At 38.7% G+C, this 20993-nt stretch overlaps 1 long non-coding RNA gene across 1 annotated transcript in view; it reads left to right on the top strand.

The window, feature by feature from the left end:
- Positions 1-12905, top strand: part of LOC116912065 — a 113460-nt gene extending 100555 nt beyond the window's left edge. The window contains exons 3-4 of the long non-coding RNA XR_004389419.1: positions 6369-6465; positions 12778-12905. This is a non-coding gene — a long non-coding RNA (uncharacterized LOC116912065). The remainder of the gene's footprint in view (positions 1-6368; positions 6466-12777) is intronic.
- Positions 12906-20993: the final 8088 nt, after the last annotated feature.

Raw genomic sequence — 20993 nt, forward strand, 5'->3', positions numbered from 1 at the left:
CCATAGTCAAGGGACAGAGAAAATCAGAAGACATGGACTGTGCATATATCAGCTGTGTGTGTGTGCCTGCATATGAAAGGCTTGATGCTATATTTCCAGTGCTGAAAAAGAAAGCAATAGAAACCATTGATTTGATGCTGCCCTGAAAATACTGTCTAAGATTTGAGGGATAGCTCAATTGATAAAGAGCTCACCATCCAAGCATGATGACCAGAGTTTGATTTTGTGTATCCATGTACAAGAGAGTCAGAGTATGGCTTCCTGTAATCCAAGCACTGAAGAGACAAAAGAAGGATTCCTGGACTTCTTCTCTAACAAGACTAGATGAATTAGCAAGTTCCAGGTTCAGTGAGAAATCCTATCTCAGAAGACAGATGGCGAGAGACTGAGGCAGACACCAAATGAAGACCTCTGCTGTCCATAAAATCATGCACAAGTGTGCACATGCACTGCTACCCACATACCCATATCTATGAACACACATACATATGAATGTAAAGAAACAATGATGACAATAATCGAAAAACAAAATAAAAACTTTTGAAGTTATTCTCAGCTACACATCAAGTTTCAGCCCAACCAGGGCTACTTGAGACCCTGTCTCAAAATAAACAAATAAGCAAACATAGTTTTCTAGCCAAAACATGCAAATCATAAATACATAATTCTGAGAAATGAATATTCACTTAAATGGCAAGAAAGTACACAATAAAATCTGTGAATAGAATTGTTAGAAAAATCTCTATTTGAATTAATTACTTTTTACATTAGTTTGGTTGTCTGTCACTTGTCCTCTCTTCTGAAGCCAGCTGTTTATCACTGTCACTTTTTGTTCCAGAGGAATCAAAAGGCCACTGGGTTTTCCCCCTCACACGGTTGGCTAGAGTTTGTTGTTTATTATTAATAGCGGATATGCATAAAACATAAGACTTTACCCATAGACAGACATGATATTAGCAGTACTGCTAGATATATATGCCCTACAAACATTGGGCTATTGACACATTCTGATTTTTAGATCTGCTCAAAGAAGAAATGGGAGTGTGGCATCTGTAAATGTATCTACTTGTCTGTATGTCCTACCAAAAGTGACCTTCACCTAGCACAGGGTGTGACCATGTCCTCTTCCTTCCATGGTTTTCTCCATCCCATTTTATGAAGTAAAGCTTTGCCTTTTACCATTCCAGGTTGTTGTAAGGCAGTGGTTCTCAATCTTCCTAATGCTGCCACCCCTTAATACAGTTCCTTATGTTGTGATAAATCCCAACATTAAAACCACTTTTGTTGCTAATTCATAACTGTCATTTTGCTGTTATGAATCCTAATATAAATACCTGTGTTTTATGATGGTCTCAGGAGACCCATGGGCCTCCTGGAGAAGTTGACTTGGGAAACAGATCCTCCATCTCAGCCTCCAGAAAGATCCAAGACCTATTTGCACCTTAATTTTAGCCTACAAGATGCCTCTGGAGCTCCTGACTTTTAGAATTGTAAGGTTAACTTGTGCTGTTTAAATTATAAAAACTTTGGGTAATTTATTATACCAGCACTAGAAAAGGGATGCATATGTCCACTAATACAGGTTATGATATTGTTTTTCACAAAACAGATAGATGGAAATAGATGGTTTTTTGTTTCTTCATCAATATTGAGCATTAAGAAAAAGAAGGGTAAGGTATGGTGAATGGAAAAACAAGATGTAAATTTTCTTTTATATGTTATATATATATATATTGAATATATATGTTATATATATATGTTATGAAAGCAGAAAAACACTTTCAGGAGCATAAAGAAAATAGCAAGGAAAGAAGGAGGCACATTTTAAAAGGATACAATAATATTTGTATGTGAGAATTATATCATAAAACCTATTAACTACAAACATTATTCATATCAATGGCTAAATTACCACTTACTCTTCTCAAATTCATGTATATAGGAGTTGGAGACTTAACCCTGATTCTCAAACTTGCATGAGCGTGAGCATCACTTCCACAGCTTGACAAGGCAGATGCACTTCAGGCACAGAAAGAGACGTACCTTGCTACCTTTCCCACATACTTGAGCTGTGGCTACTAGGTACCCATCCATGCAGAGAACTGCCAATCAAGGAGTAATTACTAGAGTGGCAGGGGCTGGGAAGTCAAAGCTCCAGTAGGAATTTCTGTACTAACCCTATGTGTTTTATTCACAAATTGCCTAATTCAACTTTAGGGTTTGTGTACAGTATTTTTTTAAACTGTATTAAATCAGTTTTGTCATTTTGATTGGCTTCATTGACATATGCTCGAAATGAGGAGGTTTGTAACAGTAATGCAGGGACCTGCGCTGCCTGAGAGTAAAAGGCAAATGGAAATGCATAACAAGCAGACACATGAAAATAAAATATTTAAGTGTTCATTCCTATCGAGGGAAGAGGAAATTAATCATTAATATTATTTTGCACTGGAATTGTGGTGTACAACGTAAAAGTCAAGAGCCATATTTGGCCAGTGAGTCCTTAAGATACTGTTGATCTGAGCTGAGATATTCTGAAGATCTGAAACACAGAGGGAGCTCCAAGGACTAAGTAAAGAAAGTACTCTAAATGTCTCACTACGAATTTTTAAAATTTGAAGGCATTGCAATGATGAAACTTGATGCTTACATTTAAATATATCGCTAAAATGAGGCACACCAGTTTTGTGTATAAACCTAAGTCCTGGGCAATCTAAAAATGATATGAATGACCCACATTAGAATTCTGTGGAGATGCCCTGCCCTGGAAGTGACCTTGCGTTTTAGAATTTTCAGAGACTGACCTGAGGAAAGTATTCATTTTACATTTGTTGCAAGAACAAATGACTGAACGAGTGAAAAGATGGATGAAAGAATAAACATATTTGAAATATTATGTTTGCAAAAGGGGAGAATTCTTTCAGGCATTTCCCAAGTAATAGTGGGCAGGGCTTTAGAAATCTCAGGCTTTCAAGCTTACACTAAGCTCGGGTTTTCTGAAAAATACATGAACATGCGATGCCCCATCCTCTAACAATTCAGGAGAGATGATCTACTACTGTCTTTATATTTAAAATGCCTCTTTCTTGCCAAACAACACATAAATATTTAAATAACAATTGTACTCTAGGTTCATAACTCGTGAATCATTTATTGAATGTATTTGGACTTGACATGCTTACTGCAGTTGAAACAGGAAGTGGAAAGAGAGGAAGCAAAAAGTCCTGGACTCCAGGCTCAGAAGACTTTGAGTCTCTCAGATCTCCCACTAATTATTTTCCCACTCTCTCCTTACACAAATCACACCTTATACATTGTTTCACAGGATGCCTCCTCTAAGCTTTAGGAAATTTTCACTTCAAGCATGGAATCACAGAATAGTCTTGTGATCAGGGGCAGACTGAAAACAAGAGAGTGAGGGGGTTGGGGGAAGGAGAAGTCAGTCTTTGTGCCTGCCTCGTTCCTATGAAAATGGTTGCTAGTTCAACCCCCATTAGTTATTCTGCACTATTTCTGGATATGTTCTTACAGTTAAGACTGGAACGCAATCAGGTGATAACAAGAATGCAGGAGAAGTGTTTAATTTAGGACTAAGTATGAAAAGAAGAATGCCCTGTCAACACATTTTTTTTTCACAGCACTTCAACAATGAAAAATATTTGGAGTACAATTACAAAATTCACATTAAAGTAACAACAGCTGACTTGTCCTTTACAATTCAGTGTTTAAAGTAAATAAAACAAAGACTGCTGTTCCGGAGTACTGTACTCCATGGCTCAAGGGGTCCTGTGGGGGACAATGAGTATCCATTTCCATCACAGCAGCTGGTTCTGCTGGGCTGTGATTGTTAAGCCAATTTTTCTTGCCTTATCTAAGCCTGATTTCCTTTCTGTAGAAAGAATGGGAGGATAATTCATTTCTTAACTCCATCATAAGATTCCTATGAAAAATAAGTCTCCCCAGGTGTTATCAAGTGCACACAAAACAGAACTCCTTTCATCACTATAACTATAGAAGAAGGCATAGGTGAGATTTCCTGGTAGGCTGATGGCTCGACATTTGCCTCATAGAGACACAGAACTCTCTTTGGTACACCTGTGGGCTGCAATGCATAAATAGACATTATCTCTAGATAGGTTGGACATCACTGCTATACCACATTATAATTTCTCGATTCATATTTCTATCCTAGCCATTGCTTCAATAAATAGTTACCATAAAAAGAAAATCAAGAGTACCTAGCCTTGGGCACTCTCTATGAAAATACTTGCTTTTTCGTTTTGGTGTTTCTCTGCTCTTCTAATACAGATAGAAATTCAAAAGGGGCAGCATTTCCCAGAATGATCCTTGACAAATAAAGGGAGGTGTCCATCATTGATTCTTTAGGTAGACATCCCATGGCACATTTTGGAAGACTTGTCAGAAGACCCCTAAGCCCTGGTTGTACAGAGGGGCTTCAGTTTAATAGTATATCTGTTTATTCTATTTCACTTTCACAAGCCTTGTTCTTTAGAGTCATTTTCAAATATAATCTCCCTGCAAGTCTTTGTCCCAGACTTTTTTGGGCAGAGGAGAATCGAGGTTAAGACATAGTACTAGGAAATTTTCCTATTTTCCAATACATTTTGTTCCATTTGTGATTTATAGCTTGAACACATTGATTTAATATTGCCAAAGAAAAATTACTCATGCCAATTAGTCTGCCAATTATCATTATATCAACTTGAAGGGTGGTGGTAGAGTGGTTAGAAGAAAATGCTATTTAACAGTCTCCATGACAACCCAAAATCCTTACTGAGATATTAAAGCCAATGTGTTCTCAGTAAACTGATTAATATGTGCACAAAACTGTGCACAGCTATAGAATCTATTTAAGAAGAAATTCATTTCTCCTTGCTCAGGTCATTTGTTTCTCATTTCTTACAGTTTATCAGCAATCTTAGAATGTGAAGCTTTGTGTCAGAAAACACAAGTTTCTGATTGTCAAAATGTTCATTCCCTTCATGTTTTCTATCTACACATTTAAGAAGCAGTGTAAGCTTACTGAACATAGGGACTAAGTCCTTTTCCTCAACAGGAAACTTCAAACCCAGGATGGGACCCAGGATGTAGAGGGGAGCTGGCAAATATTTGCTGATTTAATGGATGGCTAAGAATAATGTTTATTGAATTTATTGTATTAGGCCAGTGATTGGTAAACAGGCAATAAGCCAGATCTAGCTCATACCCTGTTTTAGTAGGTGACAGAGACATACTCTTACTTTGTCACGCTACTCATGGCTACCGTTGGAAACAATGTTAGAGCCCACTGGTCATTACAAACTCTAGGGAGGGACATGGCACAAAAACCCAAGCATCTGTCATCATTTACAAAACACAAGTTCCTGTGCTAGACCACAGCAAGCTCGGGTGCATCCCAATTTTGCTGTGTGTGCCATGGCATGCAATGTGTTAAAAGGTTCCATCAATTCTACACATAGGAGAAGCAATTGTTTTAGAATACCACTTGCCTACACACAGAAGATCATCTGCTTATAGCCATAGAGGGGACAGAGGAAACAAAGCCAAGAGCATTTGCAATACAGTCTATATCATGAACTACGCTTCTTATTCTTCATCACGCTAGGAGGTGAGGGAGAGATTCTTCCTTATTTCTCCCTCATACCTTTCTCTCAGACTGTCATTACTTTTTGTAAGAGAATGATGGTTGCCACTTTACTAACTGGCATTAGTGACTTGACGCGTGTCTCTTTGCTCTACTTGCACGGAGTTTTGTCAGTACCGGTGTGTGATCGTGTCCATGGCACTTAGAGAAATTGCACTATGTTACAGACAAGAATGTAAGCTTTCATGGAGAGGATAGCCTTTATCAATGCAGTTAGCTTCTCTGTCACGTTGTACACTAGTCTCTCATTGCTGTGATGTAACAGCTAAAAGACACAACATGAAGGAGAAAGAATCTATTGTGGGTCCCTCTTTGAAGGATTGGAGTCCACCATGGCCAGGGAAGTATAGCCATGGTAGAGACTCATAGCTGTGGTGGCAGCAGCTGGAAGCCGCTTGCTCACACCTGTGATGATCTGGATATAGAGGGAGAGCCAGAGCAAGCCTGGGCTATATATTAAAGCCCCTCACTATAGACACATTTAAGACCACCTCCTAAAGGTTTCCAAACCTTTGAAAGGAGAACTACCTGCTGGGGACCAAACATTCAAACAATGAGCCTCTGGCGGAAACTCACATTCAAACCTTAAGACGTAGCTAGCGAGTGAATAGAAGAGGAGGTTTAAACAAGGTATACGGACTCCATACCTGCATTTTCAGCTGTTTGCCCTGACATCGGTTAACCTCCTCTCCCATCCCCACAGGATCATTCAGCATTCTCGAGCTTAATATTCCTCATTCATGAAGTGTCCAGGAAGTTGGAAACTATCTGAATACCTGTGGAACACACCTCTACATTTTGTAAGTTATTAAAACAAACCTAATATGCAGCTGTGAACTTGTAACTTAGCTCAGTTTAAAGGAGATGGCAATACATGTTTTTGTTTTGTTTTGTTTTTTAAATGGGGGAAAGCAAAGGAATCTTCCAGTGGCTGAGCAATGTAATCAAACAAGTTATTTTCTAGAGCTTCGAAGGCTTTTGCCATGGCTAGGTGAAGAATCATTTGAGTAAGAGCCAAAGTTCACACTGACAGGAAGATGAAGTTCACACTGACAGGGTGGCAGAGCCAAAGCCCACTTTGTTTTCAACCTCATCCCCTCTACTCAGAGTTGGAAGAGGCTTATCTCAGTTGCTTCATCCCTTGACGGCGCTCTGCCTGGCCTCCTTCGGTATTCCCAGTGCAGTAAATCTTATCTTTCTTTAATGCAGGCTCAGTTGTGTTTTAATTAGTATGACTTCTTTTAATTATAAGAGTCTTTTCTTCCTTCACTCCATTACAAGTTCAAAGGCACGTTCTTTAGAATCTTCTGCACTCAGGTCACCTTATCTGTGACCTTTCCTTCTCATCAGCTTTTATTGTCAAACCTTCGGTGTGGCTTCAGTGCACATGGCTTGATTTTACTTTTATGTCCTGACTTGCCCTGGGCGGCCCAAGTCATTCAGAAAAGGGTGGTCCAGGGACAAGAAAGCCATTTTCAATTCTCGATTCCCATAATTAATTGCTTTTTAATCAGGAGCAATGACTCTTTTGGCAAATGAGCCTGCCAAATATTTGCTTCCTCCCCTTGTGAGACGTTCAGCTCCAGCCAGCCACTGAAACCACACAGTTAGCTGCAGATGTGCAGGGATGAGCTAGCTTGAGGCCATGGAGACTGCAATGGTGCGAGGCTGTAGAGAGATGGATATTCATGAAATATGGAGGCTTGTCTGATATGGACTTCATGCTAGACAATGTTAGCTATTTTTTATTAGTCACTAATTCCTTTTATTATATCTACTTCATTCTCTAACTTAAATGCCAGGGCATGAAGATAAGGCACACAGTGAATTTTTGTCTCCACAAATATGGGGAGAGAACACACAAGAAGTATAGACATGAAGAAGCTAACAAGTGATTGTTGTGGACTTCAATGAAGAAAATAAAATAAAACAGGAAGACAGAGGCTGGAATGTGTTGGCCAAGGATATAGGTAGGAGCTGAAGCTGATGTTTAAGGAGATCTTTGAGGGGTGAGAAAGTATGCAACATGTGAAGCATAAGCTGAGATTAGAGTAGGAACATTCAAGAAATAGAAAGTAGGTGCATTGATGAGAATGTGCCGAAGGGCATATGGATTTAGGTAATCCCATCAAACCTACTGGGTATGTATGAGTGTACCCAATAGTTTATGATGAAATGAGACTCTTCATTCATAATGAGAATGCTGGACCTTGGTTCCTTTGTGAAACATACAGGTACCCACCCGTGTGCTGGGAACTCTGCTGAGCACTGGGTTATAATAATTCATAAAACATTTTTTATGAGCTAGCTCAGTTGTACAATGGGCCAGACCCATAGTCTGTCCCCAAAATGTGACTCTATCTCATCAGTACCAAGATCTTTGATTCTCACTATTTCCAAGAAAGCTCTCTGTTTACAAAATTTTCATTACCAATGTTCCCTGACTGCTAGGTCTTCTCCATTCACAGTGATGACTCTCATTATTTCCCCATTGGTCTCCAACAGATGCCAAGGCTGTCAATGAATTTTTTTTTTTTACTGAGATTTTCCAAAATTGACTCTCTTCTTCTTTCCTTACCTTAGGAAAGCCTTGCTCCTCTTTGGAGTTCATGGTAATCCAAGAATAGCCCTCACTATGTTTCAGACTTTCTTGGAATGGGTCTGTCATCCACTTGACCTAAATGGAGACTTTCAGTCCCCTGCTGTAGATCTTCCCCTCCTCAGTGGTTCTTTCATCTCCAACATCTCAGATAACTTAGGACCTGAGGGTCAAAGGGTTATTCCCTTTCCTGTTTCCACTTCAAAAGCCCCAGCTGCTTTAAAGCACATCATTAGACTTTATTACTCAGAAGACTTGGTGTAGAAGAAATGCTTCCAAAGTGTTGGCTTTAATTACATCTATCATTATTTTTGTTTTGTAGAGAAGTCAGGGAATCCCATGTTTAGGGAAGCAGACTGAACTCAGTTTGCTTGCGTTGGATTTAGACTCCATCATTTACTAGTGTGAGAGGAGCAAATATTAATTAATGTCTTTGAGACTCACCCTTTATCTTTATTCTAAAGATAGGGTAGATGTGGAGATGAAATAAAGTACCACATGAAGTACTCTAAGTGTCACATACATGCTGGTTATTATTTTAATAATAATTAATTGTTTATAACTCGAGCATCTGGTTTACTTCACCTTAACCTACTCTCTGCCTGAAGTCATATTTGACTAGTTCAGCATCTACGAAGACACAACCTTCGTAACATTGACCTTTCAACCCTTTGGTCTCTAGCTCTGAAAATTTCTTCCTCAACCACCTACTTATTGGTGATCCTGTACACTTTGCTATCTCCAGCATTTACCATATCTCTAAAATCATAATTTCACGCATCCCACTGTGTTCCCTTATCTCTTCAATTGCTACTTATTGGCTCTATCCCCTGACTTCCAAAGAATGATGTCATTTAATCTGAAGTTTATTCTCTCTTCTACACACTTTATTCTCTCTACATCATGTGATACACAAATATTTTTTATCCTACATATCTACACTAAATTTAGTTTCTTCTTATCTGTGATGACCAGGCTCAATCTCCTTTCATTTCTGAAACTCCTCCCTATTAACTAACCTTTTGGTCTCACACTTTACTATAATATTAGGTGAAATAAGGCATCTCAACTACTTCTAATATTTAGTCTCCCAACCCTCCTTTTTCACCTGCCTTCCCTTCTGTAATGATAGATGACCTCCCTCTCTTCTGTCTGAATCAAAGCATTTGTTCTGATCTTTGGATCCTTTACCTCCGATACTTTAGAATAACTCATTCTTAATATTTAGCCTCCTTATTTTCAACATCTGTCTCCATTTATGGAATCAATCCCAATTGGCATTCAAACTTAAGTTAACACCTATTATCTTGTAGGAATCCTTGGGTTCCCTCTTGGCCTTTCTCCATGTTTGTTCTCTTTCAATGTATTTAAACACCCCCATTCTGTGTGGATGTAGTGAATAATAACAACTATAGGAGATTTGTGGAAGAAAGGAAGGTCAGCTTTGTGTTGCTCCTTAACTAAACTCTACCCTCTGAGCAGAGAGTTTCAGTATCAACCCTTCTGATATCCCAGGCCCTGCATATACAAACATGTTACAAATAAATACTCCTAGAATTATTCAGTGTGACTGTGTTATATACTTTGTTACCTAATAGGAGCATCTTCTAGCTGTGGATCCATTTCTTGAACTTAATAATCTTTTCCCTCATATTTTCCTGGCCACTCTTCATTGCCTTTGCTTATATCTAGCAGGTTAGTTGTATGTATGTGTCATAACATCATGGAATTCTATCTTAACTCCTATGTTTTTTTCCCATTCCTTCCTTTGTTCCAGGACCTCCCTTATTTCAAGAATTAATATTCTATATCTGCATGTCTGTGACTTTCAAACATGTATATGCAATTCAAACTTGTTCTCTGGGGCCTGAACAAAATAAATACACCCAGAAATCTAGTGGGCAATTTGGTCTTACGGCACAAATGGTATCAATATGCCCACCTTCTTCCTTCCCTTAAAGGACTCTGCCTTCCATAGCCTCCAGTTGAATACAGTTCAATAATTTACTCAGCTTCTTGGATCAAGTATTTCTTATTTCTCATATATCACACTCAATCCACACTAAACCTAACTCCCCCTCCTCTCTCTCTCTCTCTCTCTCTCTCTCTCTCTCTCTCTCTCTCTCTCTCCCTCTCTCTCTCCAGAAAAGCCTAAAAAATATCATCTCAAAATCTTCCTTGTTATATCATAATTTATACTTGGATACCTTTTTCTCTCTTCTGAGCTCTTGAAATAGTTTCATATCTGGCATCTCTGAAATGTTCATGCAGTGAAAGTTCAAGATAGCCCACTGGAGTTCTCCCAGTGCTCTCAGGACTGCTGTCATGGTCTTGTGTGACTTGACTTTAGGTTGATCACCCCTGCAGCCTCATTTTCTCCCCTTTCCCTGCTCTTTTGCCTTCCATGGGTTCAGAAACACTGGACCTCCTTTTGTTCTCTGAATATTCTAACTCATCCTAGTCCCTAAACAGTTTGCTCATGATGTTTTGTCCGATAGCTCTCTTTATATCTCCCTAGTTAGCACTAAAATATCATTCTCTTTCCTGTTACTTTTAATTTCTACTATTACATATACACCAGTGTTTGCTCAAAGTGATCATTAATTTGTTTGTTATAATTATGCCTACTTTTGAAATTGTTTATGTTATACAATATGTGCTTAATAAAATTCATGGGGCACAGGGATGAAATAATAAAATGCCATATGGAATTAAAATGTGGTAAAGTGCTTTGGATACAAAAGTATCTTTGAAGTAACAGGAGAGCCAGATACCTTCACACTGGATTCAATGAAGCACTTTCTAAGGAAGTGACATTTAAGCTGAGAACAGACAGGTAAGCCAGTGTAAAGGACACAAGTGAGGAAGAAGATATAAAAACATGAGAGTAGGTAATCTGAGGCCTCAGAAAAGGGGGTGCATTAGAGAAATGAAAGGAGGCCAGTGTGAACTGCGTGGAGAGGGACTGCTCTGAAATGGGTGTGACAGTGAGTGGGAACCAGCTCAGGGAGGGTCCTTAGATAAACCTTTAAGTACTGAAGTGTAGGCCAAAATGTGGGAAGACATGTCTCAGGAACGACCCCTGGGGTTGGAGAAGTAAAATTCAAAAATAGCTTTCTAAAGGCTGAGGCATTGAAGCCAAGACACAAGGACGGTGTAGGGGTTGCTGGTCGTTGGCAACTGAGAAATGAGAAGATCTGTACCAAGGAGACATAAAGAGAAGCAAACAGCTGTGAAGTCAAAAGACTGTTCTGGGGTGCACAGCTTTGGGTGTCCAGAAGGACACAGGAGGTGGGAAGTTCTTGTTAGGATCTCACTCACACTTATATCTCTAGCTTGCAAGAAAGAATTAATAACTATCCATTGAGTAAGCAAATAAAAAGAAGAAAATGCAGAGAATGAAAATAGAGGTTAAGGTTGTAATCAGGACATGAGAATCCTGTTGTCATTACTGTGGGTGCAGAGACCTTCTACTGAGATTAGCGAGTCTATTTCCTTATGTATAAATGACTCAACTAGACCTGGTGGCTGCCATGTCTCCATCCGAATGCACAGCCCCCCTCCTGCCAGCATCCAGTTACATTTGTCTTTCTTAATCTCTCTTCACTGCCAGTCACCAATTCAGGACCCAGCTCTGTGGGCTTCAGAACTCACTGTAATGTTCCAGAAGAAATCTGCTTTCTGTTCTCACATTTGAACTTGGAGTTCAGTTTCTTATACCCAAGTCAAGTTTTGTGTCTTCAATGTCCTGGTATTTTGCAGGCTCTACAGAAACTGTCTTGTGTTTTTCTAGGTGAGAGGAACAGTTGTTAGATAATGATTTTGTGGTTCTGACTTCTTCTCACATGTATCTTCAATAATCTGCTACATTTCTGCCCTTAAAATGTATCTGCTGCCAGCAGGCTACATGCCTTTCTGTGCCTTTTTATATTAACTAGCTTTTGACATTTCATTATGGGCTGAGGTATCTGCCTGCAGACTGTGTTGGTCTGCACAGTTGAGAACTATCCTTCTGTTCCCTGTTGTTAAGGATTTAATTGACAGCTTTTCAGTGATGTCATTCCCTTTGGGTGCCTTTGGCAATTGTAATTGATATCTTTGATTTTTTTCTCTTATATTTATTTTATTGATTTGGTTAAGGGAACAGAGTGAGAATATAGAAAAATATAGCATTCAAAGTACCACAATTCATTGGACATTTCCTTCCTAATATTCCTAGAAGAGTTAGTTCATTCAACCCTATCCACAGCTTTAGGAGCTGAGTGCTATTGATGACATTTCTGAAAAGTAAAGAAACAAGACAGGCTTTTTAGACATATTGTTCTTAAACTGCAGGTACATGAGTGGGCAGAGATTACTCTGGATCAGTTTGACTTAAGCCCCTACTTGTGTCACAGTGATTTTTAAATCCCTATTTATTTATTCAAGCAAAGGTACGTGTCCTACTGGTGTTCTGATGACTCTTTATGAAAGTCAGGTATAATATTATGCTTATGGGGTCATCCTTCTTTAGGTCTAAATATATCATTGGACAGTCCTTCTATGCAGCTGATCTCAATCCTACCTTCTCCTGGGCCACTGTAAATGTCTTGCTGTGTGTCTGAGGTCTTGGATAGAGTGAAGACAGTCCAACCCACAATGTTCAGGTTGGATAACTTGGCTTTTCAAATATCTGATGTTTAAAAATATAGATTTGTATTGTGATCCATGAATGATATTTATGCACTCTATTTATGTGGTAGTCTATAAAGGATCTTATTTTACTTTACTGATGCTATCTTTGCTTTGATTATAGAGTATTCTTAACCTAAGACACGTTAAAACTATCTAAAATAATTTTTATTGAAATTTCTCTTTGCTTCTAGGAAGCAATATGGAACTCAATATGGAACTGTATTTTAAGAATTATTTATATTTAAGTACTGTTGGACATCTGTTTGGGGGAATTTCAGAATGAACTATGGACGGAAGTTATTGGAAAAGGTTATGCCCATAATTGACAAGTTAAAAATTTTCCTTTGTTACCATTCATAAACAGTATAGTATAACAATTATTTAAATGGCATTTGTGTGGCATTTAGCATTATGAATCTTGATATAATTTAAATTACATAAGAAGATATACATAAATTGAATGCTAATATTATACAACTTTATATAATAGACTTGAACATCTAGGGAATTTGATATCTGTAGAGGATTCTGGGACCAGCTTTGAATACTGAAGGAGGAGAGATTGTGTGAATGAGAGATTGTCATGATTTGGAAGAGCAAAGAACACTGTAGCTGGAGTCAGTGTGTTCTTGCTTCAGTGCTGTTTCTACCAGACTTTCTGTATTATAGCAGATAGTTCACACAGCTACTATAAATAATGAGGCATTATTTCCTGTCTGAACAATGGGTTAATTGTTTCTATTGTCTTTAAAATTATAGGATTTATAAAACAAATTTCTGAGAAAAGATCTCAATTCGTAGTCTCTGTCAAGCTGTCATTCATTTAAATAAACAAAAATTTGACCACACCTGCATATTACTTGTGTTGTTGTGAGTATCCCATAAATATATTTTATTTAATTCAGCTCACATTCTTTTTTCCTGAAATAAAGTTATTTACTAGAAATGAAATAAAAACACAAGGACACGTATAGAAAGAATCCTGAAACAAAACTGCTTAGTGGCTATGTTCACTTAAGAAAATCAGACAGCAATGAGTCTGGAGCTTGGAGACCAATTTTACAGAGTAGAGGATCCAACATAGGCTGGTAATCAGTGGAATGAACCTGAAGACCCGAAGCAGCTGACTGACCCTCTGAAAGAGAGCTCCAACCCAAGAAAACTATCAGTGAAAGATGCGGAAGTCTTTTGGTGCAGAGCAGGTGAAGCACCGCTGAGATACAGGAGTGGAGATTAACAAAATGCTCAGTGCATGGATGTTTTATGAGGGTTAGGGCTGAGGGGTTAGAGGAACTTGAAGATGCTAAAGCTGGTTCGGAAAGGCTGGATAAGTTAAGGAAAGCGATGCTTTGCATAGATGAGTGGGGGGACATTGAATGGGACTTAGAGGATGAACGATGCCCCTTGGATTAGACTATACAAAACCAATCAACAGAAAGTGGACAGATATTAGAGGAGAGGTACTGAAGAAACATTCACCCTCACCATTTCAAACTTCACAGAAGTCCTTCACTGTAATAGATTCTGGGATGAGAAATGCTCATTTGTGAGTGACATGGACAGTTAATACTTCATACATTTCCCACAAGAGCTGTTTAGCTGTCCAAGCACATTTTATTGTCTTTATGATCCCACTCATTTTTTGCTGATAGATACCTAGGTCTTGGTACTCAGAGGTGTTTTCTATGAACGAGTGAAAGCCTGGTTGTGGTTAAATTACAAACCTGTTCACACTCAGAACATTTCTTGGCATCTGGTGAATGTAAAGCCTTTCTTTCTTCCTCCCTTTGGATTTCTTTTGTTTGGGCTTTTCTTAAAAGACAAAAACTTCTTGCTCAGGCCACTTGGTTTAGGTAAGAGAAAGTCCATCAGAAATGCAATGGAAAGAGTTACATCAGAAACTATTTCAAGACTTGCCCTAAAATAAGAAATCTGGGAGATAGCTCAGGGCTCCCTTTTGCTGGATAGCAACACTTTATGCAAAGCTGAAGACAGAGGAAGATTAAGATTTCTCAGCCTTCTCTTGGGATTGGGATTTCATGCCTGGGAGGCTGAAGCTTGAAGCTGTGTTTAACCCCAGGAAGCGGCAGCTTGCACCTCACTCTGATATGACAACTTGGATGACCACAGTCATTTAGAAAGGCAGTGGTCATCTTGGATTTTAAGCCATTATATCAACAAAAGGCAACGATAAGGAAATGGTTCTAAGACAGAGAGAGAGAGAAAAGAGAAACTTTTATAATGCTGTATTTCCCAACGTTCCATCGCTTTCCTCCTTCAAATCTGAGGATTTACATTTAAATTTGGGTTCCTGGCAGAGTCTTACAAATGTCTGCTTGTTTAAAACAAAAGTAGCTACAGAATCAGATTTTTTTTTTTTTTTTTTTTTTTTTTTGGCATTTGTGATCAATGCTTCGGGGTGGGAGGGGGAAGTAGTAAGACTTTTGAGGTCAAAGGAGAGGTAGGAAATCATCTAGTTTGGTTCCCCGTTAGAAATGATGAACTTAGAGGCCAGCAAGGTAAAATGAAGAGCCCAAGGTCACAAAATTGGTCAGCCACGGTGTCGGAGCCAGGTCATGAGTCTTGCTTCCATCTGTTATGAATCCTTCCAGACAGGCTTTGTGGTAAGCTACCAGTACAGCTTATTGGAAAGCATTTAAGGACATTAGACCGTCTGCAGATGTGATTTTAAAGGTTATTTATTTGTTTTACTGCAGATCATGACTTCCCTTCTATCCGTCTTCTTGTTCCACAGCCAGATTCTGCCCTTTGATGTGCTTTGCGGCATTCTTGTTGCCTTTGGCCAGAGTCTGAAGTGGGGCTGGACCCGAAGCTACCGGTGCCTTTGTTTGTTCATGGAGGACTTCCCTTCCCTGTGGGGGATGCTGAAAAATCAGTTGTCTTAGGGTCTCTTTCTGCACAAGATGCATCCTGCTGTGTCTGTTATAGACTCTTGGAGCTGAAAGCGACCTCTGAGGTCATCAGTCCAACCTCCCACCTGGTCAGGCATGCCTTCCAAAAATGTCTTGGCATCTGGTCACAGAGTTTTATGACTTAAAGCTACCTAAGGCACCAAAGACTATGCTGATCCCTTTTTGTAGGTAAAGAAATTGCATCCCAGACATGAAACGCTCATCCCCTTGCAGGTGGCAGAGCTAAAACTATGATTCGGGTTTCAACATCAAGTCTGCCCTTCTGTCCTCATCACCCAGCCCTGATGAAGTTAACTTCTAAGTTAACTGCTCAGTGGATTGACGATTATTTATTTATTTAGAGCCCACAGTTAATTCACTATGCCCTTGTTTTTCCCAGCACTAAGAATAGTTATGAGCAATCTGACATATTTATAGGGAGAAAAAAATGCACTAAGACTGTTCATCTTCTAGTGATTCTTTTAGTCTTTCCATGTGGCTATGATAAAGTATGATACACATTTGACTTAGAACAACTCAGTTTCAACACCTTTAATTCTGGAGGTCAGAGGTCTGAGTTGAAATTTAAAGGGCTAAACCCAGGGTGCTGGTGGAGCTGTGTTCCTTCTGAAGCTATAAGGGGGAATCTGACTTTTTGCTGTTTCTAGCTTCTAGATCCTGCTTGCATTCTGTGTTCCACAGCAGAAGCCCTTCTTCGTCTTCAAAATTTGTGCCCTGTTTCCTTATGTTCTGACTCTCTGACCCTTATAATGTCCCTGTGGCTAGATGCAAAGTAACATTACCACCTTAAGATCACTAGTGTGAACCTATCAGAAAACCTCATTGACGTGCAATAATATAGTCACAGTTTCTTGGGATTAGCACCTGAGTATCTTTACCTGAGTATTTTTATTGTTGTTTTTTGTTTTTTACCATAAAGATCACAAACAAAGCAGCCTGGAAATGTTGCTCATAAGACACAGGTGCCATAAGTGTCACAAATCGAGCAAAAAAAGACATATTTATAGAGTATTGCCTGAACAAAGTCATGAGTACTATGGAAAACTCATGAGCCAAGACAGATAAGATGAGGAAAGGCAAGTAGGAAGAAGGACATATTTTGAAAGGTACTGAAGTGAGAGACACACTTGACGCCTTTGGAGAAATGCACAGTACTCAGAGTGATTACCAAAGAAGGCTGTTATTCCATTATCAAACTACCTAAAACCTCAAGTTGAATCTGAAACACATTCAGAAGATCTGTAATGTGACACATGATCTAACTCATGATAATAATGTAAGCAATGCTGTTGTAATAAAGAGGATAATAACAGGCTTGAATTTTATCAGGAATAATCAGAAATGGCCAGGTGCTATAACCCTCTCAAACAAAGTATTTGGCAAGGAGAGATTTCAAGGGCAAAAACCATTTCTCTTAAAAGGGAGAGGGACTGCAGCAAAGACGACTTTTGGGGAGGTATTGAGCTCTATGACCTTACAAATGGACATACTTATGGTTACCAACCAAAGAACCAAGTGTCTTGATTTGGACTCAGCATTTCATTTCATACTCCATCTCCAAAACAATACTGTATTTGAAAAGTCACTTGCGGGTAATCTTTGACTTTACTTTTTCATGAGGCCAGCATTCAGGCTGGAATTTTGCCTGGATGTATATCGGGCCGGTCTTGAGCAAGAAGCCACAGCCACAGTGAGTCGATGCATTGAACAACCGCATCGTGACCAGAAGACAATGTTCATGGCTCTGCCCCCATCCCCTTGCTCCTTTTCTTTCTACTTCATCTTCTGAGATGTTCTTTAAGGCTTGGATAGGGGAATTTGTTATAGGTGACCCAACAATAGTCTCTTCTTCTCAGTATTTTGACTCTAGATAAAGTAGATTTTTGCTACTCATGTAAAGCTAACATTGTTTTCTGCCCTTTTCTCCTAAATAGAAGGTTTGTGTCGCACAGAAAAGGTAGATGTAGTATTCTGGGTTTTATGTCTGCCATGTTTATGAGGCAGTCTATCTGTCTGGCCCCTGCTTCTACTGTGTGCATTTTGTTTGTATTTTGTTATTGTTGCTTTAGAATCCCTACCATTCACCATTGTGAAGCTCAGACTTCATAGTCTGTTAAGAAAGTCCAGCAATTGTTGTGAATTCTCATATGGCTGTGAATCCCAGGGATTTTCTAATCTCATGCTGGCCTTTCACAATCTTTAGAAAAAGTTCCTGGTGTCTTTAGTTCTACTCAAGCTCATGATTATATCCTGGCTTAACTTTCTTTTAATTTTAAGCTAGTTTGGATTTTTCAGATTGATTTTTTAAAAGTTGCAAAATTGAGGCTTATTAGTACTGAATTTTGGTGCTTCTAGGATTGACAATTGTTTTTCTGCATCTTAAATAGAAACCAATATCTTTTAGAATGTTACTTTTATTTTGTTTATGTTTGGTTTCATATGTATAAATGTCAATCATATTAATTGAGAAGTTAATATTATATATAAGAGATTAATCAACAAAATAATATATTCAATATCTATATGTTGTTGTAAAAATATAAAAAATAAAATGTTGTCTTTTATCCCCACTAGATCCAGCACCGCGGTGCCCCAAGATATCTGCTGGATATCTTAATTTTCAGTCAGCAAAGCCTCTCACCTGCTTTGCTCCATCCCATATCACACTGCCGAAGGCCTCTCTCTGAGCCATCAGCAATCTTTGCCTATCTAGTTCCCAAGGCAGGTTTCCATGCCAGAAACACCATCCCAATCCGTGGTGGCCCAGACCAGCTGCCCCACACTCCATTACACTTAAATCTACACATGAAAGAACACACAACACAATAACCTTTGACCAAATTGATAAGATATAATTGCCCACTGAAACATGCAAAGCCCAGTACCAGCCATCCCTTAAGAACATTAATAACAACCTGTAAATACACAGAGCAGAATCTTAACGTCATCTGCCATATTGTCCTGCCACGGCTTCTCCCTCTGTACCTCCTGACTCTTCCTCCTTTCCATTCTAGTCTCCTCCTCTTCCTTCAAATTTTTCTCCTGCCCATCCTTCCTTCTCTCCCAATGACAGGCCTCCTTCTATCTTGTACCTGCCTCACCTATGACATCATCCCACATCTATATGTGTGTTCTAACTGTGAACTTGATGATGCATGTGTTGTATTTTGTGATAAACATCTTATTTTGTAGCATAGATCAGCCCGCAGCCCCTATACAGTCACTCTGTCTTAAACTCAAGGTATGATACAGAAGCATCCTGAATGCTGGAAATTAGAAGTATGTACCACACGCTTGCCCTAACTCTTAATCCAGAAACATTTCCTTAATACAGAAAGCTGAGTGGGGCTTCAACAAACGAGCACTGCAGCTTAGTTGTAAAAAGAACCCACTTTGTGTTTGGTCACGTTCTGAATGTCTTGTAAATAATTCCATATAATGATAGTACACACACACACAAACACACACACACACACACACACACACACACACACACACACACACACACACACACACCTTGATAAAACTGCTTGGTTGTTTAAAATTTAAAGGATTTCCATTGTATATGTTTTGCTATTGTAAGTGAGATTGTCATAGCTACCTTTTGCCTCTAACATATTCGTCATCCTTTTGGTATTACTTTATTGAGTACAATTACAGAAGTGAGATCTCTGATGGAAAAATTGCTGACATTTTGTAACTATTTTTTTGTCATGGGCTACCAAATTGTTTTTCAAATGATTGCTTTGCTAATTTCATCTCACCATGTACCCACAGGTGTTCAGCATTCTCTCTCTCTCTCTTTCTCTCTCTGTCTCTGCCCCCCCCTCTTTCTTTCTCTCTCTCTCATGCATACACATACTTTTACTAATTTGGAACCTTAATGTGGTACGCTACCAAACTATTAAACATTTCCATTGATTTGAATATTAGTAAGCCTGAGTGTTAAACATTCAGCTTCAGGCTTTCACTTCTTTTCTGAGTTCTGTTTCGTGATCTTTGCTAATTAACATGTTGGAGTGTCAGATTTGGCTTCTCTATATGACTTTTAAATATAATAATACATTTATTATATTTCATGTATTAGATTCCTAAATATTTGTAAATTAGTCTTTCCAAATCTCCAGTGAGGTGCCTAATAAAATAACTTAAAACTGTCTATTTTTTTCATTTTTTTTTAAACAAATGCTTGGTACCATCTATTGAAAAAGAAACTGAAAAGCTGTAGTATAAGGTTCAGAGATACGGAGTGAAAATCTGGAAAATTATGTCAGTTCTGTTGATATATGCTTTTATTTTCTGCCTTCCAGTTGCTCTCCTAGGTACCTTGTTAAACCTTCTCAGATCTATTTTTCAAGTAGAGCAGAAGTTGTACCCTGGAGGAGAGCTAAAAGAAACCTCTTTTTAAAAGATAGCTATAGTTGTTAACCCAGCCCAAGGATTAGCTTAGTTCTGTGGTGGCTGCAACTTGGCCATTGATTTCCCTCTTCTCACCTTACAATAACATCCATTTTACTAAGTTGAAGATACTACTTAAAAAAAACATTGTTAGCAGTCTCTGGGTGGGATAATGTGAATCTGAAAGAGGAGGAAAGAGTGATCTGTGAACCATTAAGATGAAGTTGAAGTTGCATTTGGTTCATTCTATTGAGTTTTATTCCATGAAAGATATGGCAGAGACTAGGAGAAACACATAGTATCTCATATTTTCCACTACACAAACTGAGAGACATGTGCTATAACCACTTTCTGGTAAAGAAACCATGATAACACGGAGGATAGAGTTTTCATTTACCACCACCTGGGAAACCCCCTGGGAAAACAGATTTGAGGATGGAGACCAAGAGAATTATTTTAAATCTGTCAAGTAGGAGATGTTTCTTCAATACCTAGTGGCAGTTATAAAGAAAACACAAAGGAGAATGTCTGAACTAGATATGTAAATGTGAAAATCACTATATGCAGATGTTAGGAAATATGGAGGAAAAAAGTAGACTGTGAGTATGGGTGGAGTATGAGATGGAAAAGAGACAGGGTTTGAGGTCTGAGATCTGGATCTGGTGTTAAGATACAAGAAGGATGTGAGTTAACTGTCAAAGAAGAGCATTTGAAATAAGATAGT

Source organism: Rattus rattus, chromosome 1 (genome assembly GCF_011064425.1).
Source record: "Rattus rattus isolate New Zealand chromosome 1, Rrattus_CSIRO_v1, whole genome shotgun sequence".
In the NCBI taxonomy this organism is placed as follows: Eukaryota; Metazoa; Chordata; class Mammalia; order Rodentia; family Muridae; genus Rattus; species Rattus rattus.